At 43.4% G+C, this 12,618-nt stretch overlaps 1 pseudogene; it reads left to right on the plus strand.

Annotated features, from left to right (window-relative positions):
* The first annotated feature begins 219 nt into the window (after window positions 1–219).
* Window positions 220–1,067, plus strand: LOC101425572 (Golgi SNAP receptor complex member 1 pseudogene; annotated as a pseudogene).
* The last annotated feature ends 11,551 nt before the right edge of the window (window positions 1,068–12,618 follow it).

Genomic DNA, 12,618 nt, shown 5'->3' on the forward strand with positions numbered 1-12,618 from the left:
CCAAATTAATTTATAGATTTAATGCAACTCCAATCAAAATCTCAGCTTTTTTTGGTAGACACTGACAATTCTAAAATTCACACGCAAATGTTAAAGACTTAAAATATCCAAAATAACTTGGAAAGAGAAAAACATATTCCTTGTTTTAATCTAGTTGGTCAAGATAAAACACTGTCTGATGTTTAATTTTTTATTTTCAAAAATAATACAGGTACAAAAATGGTGGCAGGAACCAGCAACTGCTGCAAAGATCTCCGGCAACAGGCTCAACAGCTGGAGAACCGACATGACCTGAAACAATTTCCTGCAGTAAACTATGTACAAGATACAGCCACAGCAGTGCCCCAGATGGAAGACACGACAGGTATAGTTCAGATACAACGCCCCTTTTAAATGGACCAAGCTAAAACAGAATATTTGAAACAGTGGCGGTTGAGATTGAACAGCTTTTGGCAAGGTTTAGAGGAATAAATGACAAAATGGCAACAGTGCAGGTGCCCCTCCTTGAATGCAGCACTGACGCATACACTACGACGACATAGAAACATTGCAGGATTATACACATGAATTCCATAAAACCAAAGCAAGCTTCATGGCAATACGGAAAGGGAGGCTCTCACGGGATCAGTACGAAAGAACATGGAGTCTCATAAAAGTGGGTCTGGAGTCAACAATAGAAAAACTGGACTGTTTTTGAAAGACTATGGCCTCCTTCAACACTCACTTTATCTGCTCGAGACAGTAAGCATTGCTATGGCAACAAAAGAAAATGTGACTTCACAGGCAGGAATGTTCAAGTCAATTCAGAGCAAAATGAACACTTTGGCCAATCGATTTCCTGCTGTGAACAGCCTGATTGAGCAGATCAGCCTTAGGAAGCTGCGAGACTGGCTCATCCTGGGCAGTGTTACTGGTCTCTGTATCGTCCTACTGCTAGTGTGTACCTTCTGTTGATGGGGCATTTCCAGGGACTCTTGACAGCCACAGCCTTCATGCCCTGATCTGGAATAAGGAAAAAAGAGGCAGAAGTTGAGTGTCCTGATAATTAGATTGACCAGCAAGATTGATCCAAGACTCCTAGTGATGGAATCTGTGACATGGTCAGGTTGAGCTGAAGCCACAGATTTTCTGTGCTATCTTTTCTAATACATTTCTCCCTGTTTTGTTTGTTCTTTTTTTTAGGTACCAGGGGCCAGGGATTGAACCCAGGACGTTGTATGTGGGAAGCTGGCCCTCAACCACTGAGCCACATCGGCTTCCCTGAGTTGGTTTTTTGGTTTGTTTTTTGTTTTGTTTTGCTCCCTCCCCCACTGAGATAGCTCCTTCATCTGTTTAGTCCTTGCTTTTGCCCATTGTATTTGCTTGTTTTTTGCTCGTTGTCTGCTCATTGTCTTGCTCTTCGTTTTTGCTTTCTATCTTCTCGTTGTTTGTTTGTACTCTTTAGGAGGCACAGGGAACCAAACCCAGGACCTTGCATGTGGGAGGTAGGCACCCAGCTGCTTGGGCCACATCCTGGTTCCCTTGTTGTTTGTTTTTGTTTTCTCAGGAGTCACCATGAACTGAACCTGGGACCTGCCCTGTCAGAGGCTGGCACTCAACCACTTGAGCCTATCTGCTCCTGGTTTCTTTGTTTGTTTTTTTCAGGTTTCAGTTGCTTTTTTCTCCCTAGGAGGTAAGTAAACCAATCAGACACAGAGATTATGTGCTTCAGAGACAGTGTTGAAGCCTGATAAAAAGCCAGGTCTTACAACTGGACTCTTCAGAAAACCTGGTTTCTCTGTATCCAAAGGCTGTTTTTCTTGCAGCCACTGGATCAGCTCTTGTCCTTTTATTTTCCACTCAAGATAAGAAATGACAAGAAACCCTAAATCAGTTCCTGATAATCAGTGCTATAGATTTCTACTCCATGTCCACAACTCAAGGAACATTGTATTTTTCACAGTTTCTTTGAGATGCTGGCAGGTCAACCATAGTATGACTGAGGTCTGTAATGTGAACACACTGGGGCTAACTGTATGGCTGTAAAACCATCAAGAATGATTGATTTTTTATTAAAAGAGGCAGTCGTCATTTTATTTTTTATTCCTTCCATTGGATTATTATATACTACTTAAAGAAAACTAGCTATCAGTTCCACCATGTCAAAAGAAACTAATATATAATGTCTGTCAATGCCCCCAAACTATTCCTCATTAAGTTGGGATTAACACTGATACTGAATGAGGAGACTGTTCAGTTTTCAAAGAAATCTATTCAATAAGCCACATGCACAAAGACATGGAGGGGTCACCATCCAGATAATTCCATTTATAAACATGTCACAATTTAGGGATAAAAGTTTGAGAACTACTGCCTGATGTACTAGGAAGTCTGTGTTCTATGAAAACCTGTTTATTCCAAACTTGCTAAGCTTTTCCAGACATCCAGAGAATGGTTTCACTGTGGAAGGTGCATGTTTGACAGGGTGTTTCCATCTGCATCTATCTTCCATTACCATCCCTGGAGAATGCCCAAATTTTAAATCAGCCACCAGAATTCTTTTTGAGTTTAGCCATATCCTCAGTTTCTGTGAATTCATTATCTGTCTTGTCTAAGTGAACTACTGTTGTAGAATTTGAGAGAGGTTCAATTACTTGAGTATAGAGAGGCCAGGACTCAGGAATGATTTTGAGAAGGAAAAATGGTTTATTGACGGCCGGCTGGACTAGGGAACTTTCTGTTTGAATCCCGAGCCCTGAACAAGATTTTTTAGTCCCTTTTATACAGAGAGGAAAGGCCAAATGGTCCTTTTGTTTCAGTTCTCAATAGGCTTGAATTAGCATATATTTCCACATCTTAGTAAGCTTTTAGCATGGACCTCAGGCATTCGATAAGCTTTTAGCATATTTGCTTTGCATTTCCCTTGAATACTTAAAGTTTATAGACCTTGCATTGTTAAACTGTCTCTTGCTCACCAAGGGCAGGACTGCAACCTTTCATCATCTCACACCCACAAGTCACAGTTTAGGTTATTTCTGAAGAGACAAAGAGCCTGCCACCCATAGCCCACATCACTACCACAAATAATTTGAAGACTTCCATCATCTACACTTCTCACCAAGAAAGAAGGCTGCTCTTCCCCACTGGAACTTATTAGGTAGAGTTTAGGTTTCCAACTGCCACAGGGAATAAAAGGATATTAGCATGTAGTTCTTAACTACATCCTAGTGTGTAGTTGCTGTTGTTCAGATGAACTTGATATACAGGCTGATGGTAGACAATGCAATACAGAGAACGCCAAGGTCATGTTGAAGTTTTATTACATTCTGGGTATTGATGTGGGCTATGGGTGGGAGGCTCTTTGTCTCTTCGGAGATAGGAGATAACCTTAACCTAAGCTGTCTGTCCTGACTTGTGGGTGTGGGATGGTGAGAGGCTGCAGCCCTGCCCTTGGTAGCCATGGCAACAACTCCAGTCCCAGTAAACAGTTTATCAATGCAAACTCTATAAACTTTAAATATTCAGGGAAAATGCAAACCAAATGTGCTAAAAGCTTATCTAGAATGTATGAAGTCCATGCTAAAAGCTTACCTAGGATGTGAAAGATATGTGCTAATTCAAGCCTATTGAGAACTGAAACAAAAGGACCATTTGGCCTTTCCTCTCTGCATAAAAAGGAACTCAAAATTCTTGTTCGGGGGCTCGGGTTTGAAACAGAAAGCTCCCGAGTCCGGCCGGCCGTCAATAAACCATTTTTCCTTCTCAAAATCATTCCTGAGTCCTGGCCTTTCTATACACAAATATTGAGCCTCTCTCAAATTCTACAACAGTAGTTGATATATATATATATATGTATTTTTTTTAATTATGGCATTTATTTTTCTAAATACGGGTTGATTGATCAACTGGTTGATTGGGGATGCCCTTAAAAGAAAGTTAAGTTTTCTCAATGTGAACCTTTTTTTTCTTTTTCTTTTTTTTTTGTCTTCAAAAAGGTTTTATTTTTTTTTTAATTCATTTTTTTAATATTACAATGTGAACCTTAAAGGATCAGGGAAGTAAATTCATATACTAAACCTCTGTTGGGAGAACAAAACTTCTCCCTCCTGACACTAAATCATCTTTGGTTTTTGAAAGGGCCTTGATTGATGGCTATGCCTCAGCTAGAATTTTAAGACTTTGGGTTACTATATTGTTGGCACTTATAAAACCTGAAGTATCATAAATAAAGTTATTTATTTAATTAGACTAACAGTCTTTTTTACTGGTCTATTTGGTACAATCATTAAAGCTGATTGAGAGTAAAACAAGGACACAAGCTGACCTAGCTTGCTGCAACTAAGCAAACAATTCTTATGTCTGATGAGCCTTTCCGTTGGGGTTGTGTTTATATGAAGTAATAGAATTTTGTTATTTTCTTTATGAAAATAAGCAGTTCTTCCAAGGAAGTTGAAAAGGCTTGGTATAGATGTTGGTGCCGGGTAGTTTTCACAAACCTCCCAGTGATGTAGCCTATAACGAGGTTTTCCCAGTGCCAGGGGATCTCGCTTCAGGACATGGGGCTCTTTGGCTTCCAGAAGAAACAAGAGGACCAAAATATCCAACCACGCAATCATCCAAAAGGCAAAGGTGTTCTCGGATCTCGTTATCCACTTGGGTGTTAACTCACTGAGGTCGAGGTGGTGGTTTGGACGGTTTCTGCCTCCAGGCCATGTCTGTTGGTCTGCGCCTTTGTTGTTGAATCAGTGAGGAAGCCGTGGAGGGAGGGCCTTTGAATCCGACACAGCACCCCTGCAAACGAACGCCCGGCTGCCTTAGACCCTTCACCCCATCACTGAATCTAGAGCTTGAGTTGCAGCAATTTGGGCCCTCAGAGCTGTAGAACTAGAACGATCTTGGCAACCTCCTAGCCCAGTACTCATTTTTTCTCTATTTTTTAAGCAGTAGAGTTCTCCCCCCCCCCCCCCAAGTAAAACCTTACACAAAACCCAGTAAATAAAATGAGCTGAAATGGAGGACAGGACTCCAAAGCCATGCCCACCAAAGCCCTTTCACTTTGGCCAGTGGCACTGCCTTAGGAGTCTGCAGAATACCCTTAAAAAGAGATGTGATGTGGCGGCATTTTCAGAACTTGCGGTTGTCCTGGGTGGTGCTGCAGGGACAGATGCCAGACACTGTGTGTCCTGCCATGGCCCACTGGGTGGACTGGGGGAGAGTGTAAACTACAATGTAGACCATTACCCATGTGGTGCAGCAGGGCTCCAAAATGTATTCACCAAATGCAATGAATGTCTCACGATGATGAAAGAGGCTGTTGACGTGGGAGGAGTGGGGTGAGGGGGGTGGGGGGTATATGGGAACCTCATGTTTTTTGAATGTATCATTTAAAAAAAAATGACAAAAAAATTAAAAATAAATAAAAAATACAAAAAAAACACACAAAAACTATCACAATTTCTTTTTTTTCAATGAACAATTCAAACATACAAAAAATAGAACAGTATAATTATCAACTCATGGCTACTCTTGTTTTATTTATTTCCTTTGAAACAAATTCTGAACATCATACTATTTCATCTGTAAATAGTCTGTGGTGTTTTGTTTTGTTTTTTCCCCAAACAAATTAAACTAAGTCAAGGGGGTGGGAGGTGAGAGAAGGGGCCTGATAGCTGTGCTGTTTAATTCCATGCAGTCAACTTGGCTAACTTATGGTGAACAGTTGTTTGGTTAAGCAAGCTGTGACCTGATGGCTAGTATGAGGGTACTTGTAGATGGATTTGCATTTACAGTCAGTTGATTGCATCTACATTCAACAAAGGAGATTGTCCTTACCAATGAGGGAAAGCTTCTCATCAGTTGGAGGTCTTAGAGCCAGAACTGAGGATGTCAGAAGCCAGAAAGAAAAATTCCTGCTTCTGTTGCAGCCAGCAAGCTTCTCCTGGGTAATTCACCCTCACCTTCATTGGAATTTCCAATTTGCAGCCTGCCCTATGGAATTCATACTCGCCAAGCTCCACAGCTGTGTGAGCCAATTCCTGCAATAAATCTCTGAATATTTACATATATATATATTCTGCTGGTTCTGTTTCTCTGGAGAATCCTAATAGCCCATGGTTGCATAGCTGGTTAATGACCGTGCTAAATTTGAAACAGGGTACCTTACTCCCTTCCAATGCTTTCTTTCCTCTTGAGAGTGGAAGAAGGGTAATAAGAGTCAGTCTCTGTGACTCCTAGACAGGGGCAGTTCTGCATACCACTTGCACCATTTTGACCGCACCTGCTCCTCCATCTCTACTCTTACATACTCAGTGATCTTCTCTAAGTGGTCTCAAGCCTCACCTTACCATCTCCTTCATCTTAAGCAATAATATCTGTGAAATGGGGTTTGGAGTACTCATATTTTTTCCCCCAAATCTCATTAAAATAGAAGTTTATTATTATACCATCTAAAATCAACTTGTACCCAATAAAATAAAATAAATAATAAAATCAACTTGTCGACCTGCTGTGACATTTTAGGAAACAGTGCATTATAGCAGAATATAAGGTATCACTGCTAGTCAGTGGACTTCATAGAAACTGGCCTGTGGATATATGAAGGAAGAGGGGGAGAAGGAGAAGAGAAAAAAGAGAGATGGGGAAGGGAGGGGAGGGAAGTGGAAGAGAAGGGAGTAATATTCATGTTGCAAAGAACCTCTGCCCAAAACTTACATGGGCTGGAAAGTGCTGCCGTTGGGGCCTGAGAGAGGAAGAGGAGGGTGGTTGAGGGCACCAGCCAGCACCACCTGCTCCTGAGAGTTCAGCTCACAGCTATTTATACCTGTAGGAAAACAGGAAACCGTAAGTGCCCGGAATGTTGCGGGCTTCTGGCCATATCTTTCCTGAATTTGAAGATACACGGGAAGACCTCATTTCCTCTTTTCCCCTAGTTCCACTCACTTCCCTCTTCCTCTTCACCTCCCTCTATCCCCTCATTTTCTTTCCCCAGAATTCCAATCGAGATCTCACTGGGTGACTTGCCCTTTTTTTCTTATGAGTTGACGTGTCTCCAGGAGAAGAGGCAGGTGAGAGCAGAGCCGAGAACTCGAGAGCAAATGGGAGTGGGCACGTTGGAAGAGGAGAGATAAGAGAGGCTTATTCTTTTTTGAGTACAGGAAGGCGTGCTCCCAGCCGCTGTCTTAGGGAGGTTCCAAACTTGGGCGCTTCCCTCCCTGAGGGACGGCGCGGGTGCCGCTATTCCTGAAGCCACTCCATCCCCCCACACCTGGCTCCGTCACTTAGCTGACCTGGGGTTTTCCCAGCCACCCAGGCTGTGGCTCCAGGAGTGTGACCCTTAGTTTCCTGATCAGCACACAGGCTGCATCTACCCTGTCTACCTCCAGCGAGGGTTGCCAGATAACGGATTCAGGTCCACGTGCGAACGTTCATGCCCACTCAGCGGCCTGTGGAAGGCAGAATTACAGAGAAGACCTTGGAGGTATTTCCATTTCAGTGAGGAAACAGGTCAGGGCATGCAGCCCATTTTATCATTCAGTCATAAAGTGGGCCACCTAATTGTCTGCTGGGGATGCAGTGGGGGGCACAGGGCAGTCAAGGGCATATTCACAGTGGACAGGATACTTGAACTGGGTTCTGTAGATGAAAAGGGGTTCACTAGATGAGAGCGAGAGTAGAGAAGAAGGTGAGAGCAGGCATGGCTCAGAGGCTGGCTCGGAGGCTGGCTCAAGGACAGGGTGCCTGAAGCTGTGGGTGCTGGAAGGAGAGAAGTAGACGACACTGGAAAAGGCGGCCGACACAGGCTCCAGAGGCGTGGGCCAAGCCTCTCACTCTCATCTGACTCCAACGGTAGCCATCTACCTGCTCTCCCTACCTCTGTTCTTGTCCCTCTGGAACCCACACTTAGCAAAAAGGGCAATCCTTTTAAAACTGAACTTGGACTTGTCACTGCCCTGCTTAACCCCCTCCACTGGTTTTCTCTTGCAGATAGAATAAAATCCAAACTCCCCATCCTAGTCCCAGTGCCCTGTGTGGTACCTTTCCAGTACCATCCTCCCCTGCTCCCTCTGATGGACAACCAGCTTGACACAGCCATTTGCTAGGATCTGGAAGGGAAGAGGAGGAGAGGTTGCTGTGGCAGGGGGCTCAGGTCCCATTGGGACTGACAGACAGATCCCTTTTCCCATGAAGAAGATGCCCACAGACTTGTTTCCTTGAGAAAGTGAAATTTCACTTTTCCACGTGCTGAATTTAAGGTGGGGAAATGGGTTTAGGATTGGGCATTATCTAGTAACCCTCAAGACCTGTGACCCCTTTGACCCAGCCATTCCACCTCTGGAGAAACAGTTTGGCGTGTGCACCAGGATGCATGGTTAGCAGAGGTCAGCAAACTACAGCTCGCAGGCACATCTGGCCCCCAGCCTGCTGTCACAGCCTGCGAGCAAAGGGCAGTTTTTCCATTTTTAAAATGGTCTTCACATTTTTACATAGTTTACATTTATTTTAAAAATTAAAAAGAATATGCAACTGAGACCAGATGAGGCCGCAAAGCCTAAAATGTTTACCATCTGGCCCTCTAAGAAAAATATCTGCTAGCTACTGACATATAGGAATGTTCACATGGTATTATTTGAAATTTAAAAAGTGGAAACATCCCAAGTGTCCTATTAAGAGTAGAATAAATAAATAAATTGTGGTTTGTTCATATAATGAATATTATAGAGCAATGGAAATGAACAAACTCTAGCTACTTGTAACAACTTGGATGGTTCTCACAAACACAATATTGAGCAAATTAAACAGTACATATACAAAAAATATAGGGAAGTGGGTGCAGCTCAGTGGTTTGAGTACCTGCTTCCGATGTGTGAGGTCCCAGGTTCAACCCCCAGCATCTTTGAAAACACAAAAACAAAAAAAACCCCACTAAACAAAAAGTAGAAAGTATTAGATTCCATTCAGGGAAGCAGATGTGGCTCAAGCAGTTGGACACCCACCTACCACATGGGAGGTCCCAGGTTCAATTCCTGGTGCCTCCTAAAGAAGACGAGCAAGACAGCGAGCTGATGCAACGAGATGACCCAACAAAGATACACAACAAGAAAACACAATTAGAGACACAACAAGCAGGAACAGAGGTGGCTCAAGTCATTGGGTGCCTCCCTCCCACATGGCAGGTCCCAGATTTGGTTTCCAGTGCTTCCTAAAAAAGATGAGGAGACAACGGACAGACACAAAGAGCAGACAGCGAGCACAAAAAATTGGGGGAGGAAGAGAGATTTTTTAAAAAGGAGTCCATTTATATTAAGATCAAAAATAATAAAAAATAAACTATCTAATTGAGGGATGCATATATGGATGATAAACTATGAAGAAAAGTTTGAGATTATCAAAAAGTCAAAACTATGATTACTTCTAAGAGTGAAGGAGGAGGTGATGATCCAGAGGGGGTACATGAGAACTTCTGGGGTGCTGAGCAATATTTTATTTCCTGATTTTGGTGGTGGTCATATGGGTTTTCCCTGCATAACTTACTTTAATTGGTATATCTATGCTTTATGCATTCATCTCCATGTAAGATTGTATTGGTTAGCTATTGCTGCAATAATGCTGTGTAACAAACTACCCCACCATTCAGTAGCTTAAAACCACAATTCTTTTTTCTTAAAATTCTGGGGGTCACCTGGGCTGGTGGCTCTGATCTGATTGCAGGGGTGGGGCCTGCTCTGTTTCTTGCTTTAGGTCTAAAGGTTGACCAGGGCAGCTCTGATTATGTGTTTTCATTCTGGGACCTAGACTCAGCAGGTAGTAGATACCTGGGGGAAGGTCTTCTTATAACAAGGCCAGAGACTTGACTATGACATACTGTTGCTTCCACTGATATCATCGGCTAAAACAAGTTTCATTACCAAGCCCCAAATAAAGGGGTGGTGGAGCACACACCACCTGCAGGGAAGCACAACAAAGACATGGGTACAGGGAGGGTTGAAGAATTCGAACCAATAGTGCAATTATTTGTCTCACAATAAAAACATTATGGGGGAAATGGAGGTTTCTTGGGGGCATCTGGGTGAAAATGCCTAGTTAGGTAGTCTGAAATCCAGGTCTGGAGCTCAGAAAGATCTAGAATGGAGACCATGGTTTGGGCCATGCATATGTAGGGGACAACCTGTGAGTTGGCCAGGAACAGTGGACACAGATGAAGCAAGAGCATCACCAACATGGGTTGGGCCCAGGAAGATGACCCTGTAGCAGTTTGATATAATTGATGAATTCCAAACAGAAATATTGGATTATGCTTGTAATCTGATTTGTACCTGGGCATGACTGAGTTATGATTAGGGCGTTGCGTCCCCACTGCTTGGTGGGTGGGGAACTCACAGATAAAAAGCATGGTGAAGAACAGAGTGGGAGATTCCTGATGTTAGAGTTTGATGCTGAAGACCCGGGAAGTCAGCACCCAGAGGAAAGAGAAGCCAGCACCAAAAAGGAAGGAACCTTGAAACCAGAGTAAAGCAAGCCCCAGGAATGTAGGAACCCGGGAAACCTAAACCCTCTCAGATGTCAGCAGCCATCTTGCTCCAAATAGACTTTGGTGAGGGAAGTAACTTACACTTTATGGCCTGGAATCTCTACGCTCCTACCCCAAATAAATAAAACTTAATAAAAACCAACCAATTTCTGGTATTTTTAAATTTCATTTATTTATTTATTTATTTTTAATTCTTTTTTTTTTAAGATATTACATTCAAAAAATATGAGGAATTTCTGGTATTTTGCATCAGCACCCCTTTGGCTGACTAATACAGACCCCATGGAGAAGATTTAGATGGGACAGTCAGAGAGGTAAAGGGAGAGAGTGTAAGGGATGAAAGCATCTGGGAGCTGAACAAGACACAAAGAATAGAAGGCACAAGTGTGTTGGGCATTTGCTCATGGGAGAGCACCTTTGAGAAAGGAATTCTGGTGGCTTCATTGGGATCAAATCTCATTTGCAATGGGTCGAGGTGGCGAAAGGCAACATGGGGCTGTTCTTTCAAGCAGCATGGCTATCAAGCAGTGGTTCTTGACCATTTCTTCACTCTAGACCTCACCTTGTGGTCACCACAGGGTGACTGTTGATGGACATCTCGTTCATCCAATTCCCTCTTAAGAAGCATTGTTATTTTTTTAAAAAGTCAGAAATGTGGTGACTGTAAAAGATGCTTTACCCCAAGAGAACGCCACTTTGCCTTAAGTAGAAGAGCTTGGGTATCTGCCTCACCCAGAGGTGAATTCGTGGTCAGTGCCCTTCAGGAACGTATTGTCTATGGTGACACAATTGTAAACATCATGATAATCCTAGGCAGGGTGACCGAAGGGCTGAGTAGACTCTCGTTACTTGCCCTGATGGCATTGAGGAAGGAGCTACTGACTCAGACTGCAGGGACCAGGGAGGGGGCAGATTTTAAAAGGAGGAAGCATTTTAGGTGTGGGTTGGGCTAGAAAACTGTATTAGTCAGCCAAATGGGTGCTGATGCAAAATACCAGAAATCTATTGACTTTTATAAAATGGTATTTATTCGGGGTCGAAGCTTAAAGTTACCAGGCCACACCGTATTGTTACTTCCCTCACCAAAGTCTGCGCCACGTATTGGAGCAAGATGGGGGCTGACATCAGCAAGGGTTCAGCCTTCTTCCTCTTAGGGCTCCACGGTGCCAGCTTCTTCTAATCTCAGCTGTAGGTTGGGATAAGTCTTGTCTCTCTCCCGGGGCTTGTCTGTGTCCGGGCTCAGCTGTTCTGCTCACTCAAGAAGGTCAGCTGCAGATTCCCAGGCTCTCTCTCTTCCCGGGGCCTCTGTTGTGTCTATGGAGCCATCTCTATTCCTCTGTGTTCTTCTCTTGTATATTTACTTCCTGGGGCTCCGGCACCAAAAAACTCCAACTAACTCCTCTGCCATGTTGTTTTCTCTGTGGCCAGGGACTCAGCATCCTACTGACATGGCCCAACCAAACACTTAATCATTATTTAATCAAGTAAAAGTGAAACCTTTGAATCCAATACAATCTAATATGCCCAGATGAACAGACCAGTTTACAAACACAATCCAATATCTATTTTTGGAATTCATAAACAATGCCAAACTGCTACAGGAACCGATGAGGAAAGGTCTAGAGTTGTGGTGACGTGGTATGTCTAGAGTTTTGGGGCTAGGAGGGAGTAGGTGGAGGATGAGGTGAGAAATTTGGGGCTCACTCTTGGAAAACCAATGCCAGGTAGATTTGTGCTTAACCTCTATAGGCAACAGGGAGCTGCTGTGGGTTTTTGAAGGGAAGTGACATGCTCAAATTCACATTTTCAAAGATAACTGGTAGTGAAAAATGTTTTGGCTATCAGAATACCAAGGCAGAATTACTGGGGAGCTGTTGCAAAGGAGATGGAAGCGCTCTGTAAACTGTGAAGCTGGGTAAAATTTGAAGTCAGGAAGTTTGACCAAGGAATCTTTTGAACTAGCTCTTCTGTGTCCTCTCCAGCATGGAGCCAGTACGGTGGTGTCCTTCCCACTAGAAAACAAGACCGTTGGCTACAGGACATGTGCTTTGGGGTGGGGTGATTGAACTTCCCCTCTCCTGCCTGGTCTCCTCCTGAGCAAGGGCGGATAC

Source organism: Dasypus novemcinctus, chromosome 10, assembly GCF_030445035.2.
Source record: "Dasypus novemcinctus isolate mDasNov1 chromosome 10, mDasNov1.1.hap2, whole genome shotgun sequence".
Lineage (NCBI taxonomy): Eukaryota > Metazoa > Chordata > Mammalia > Cingulata > Dasypodidae > Dasypus > Dasypus novemcinctus.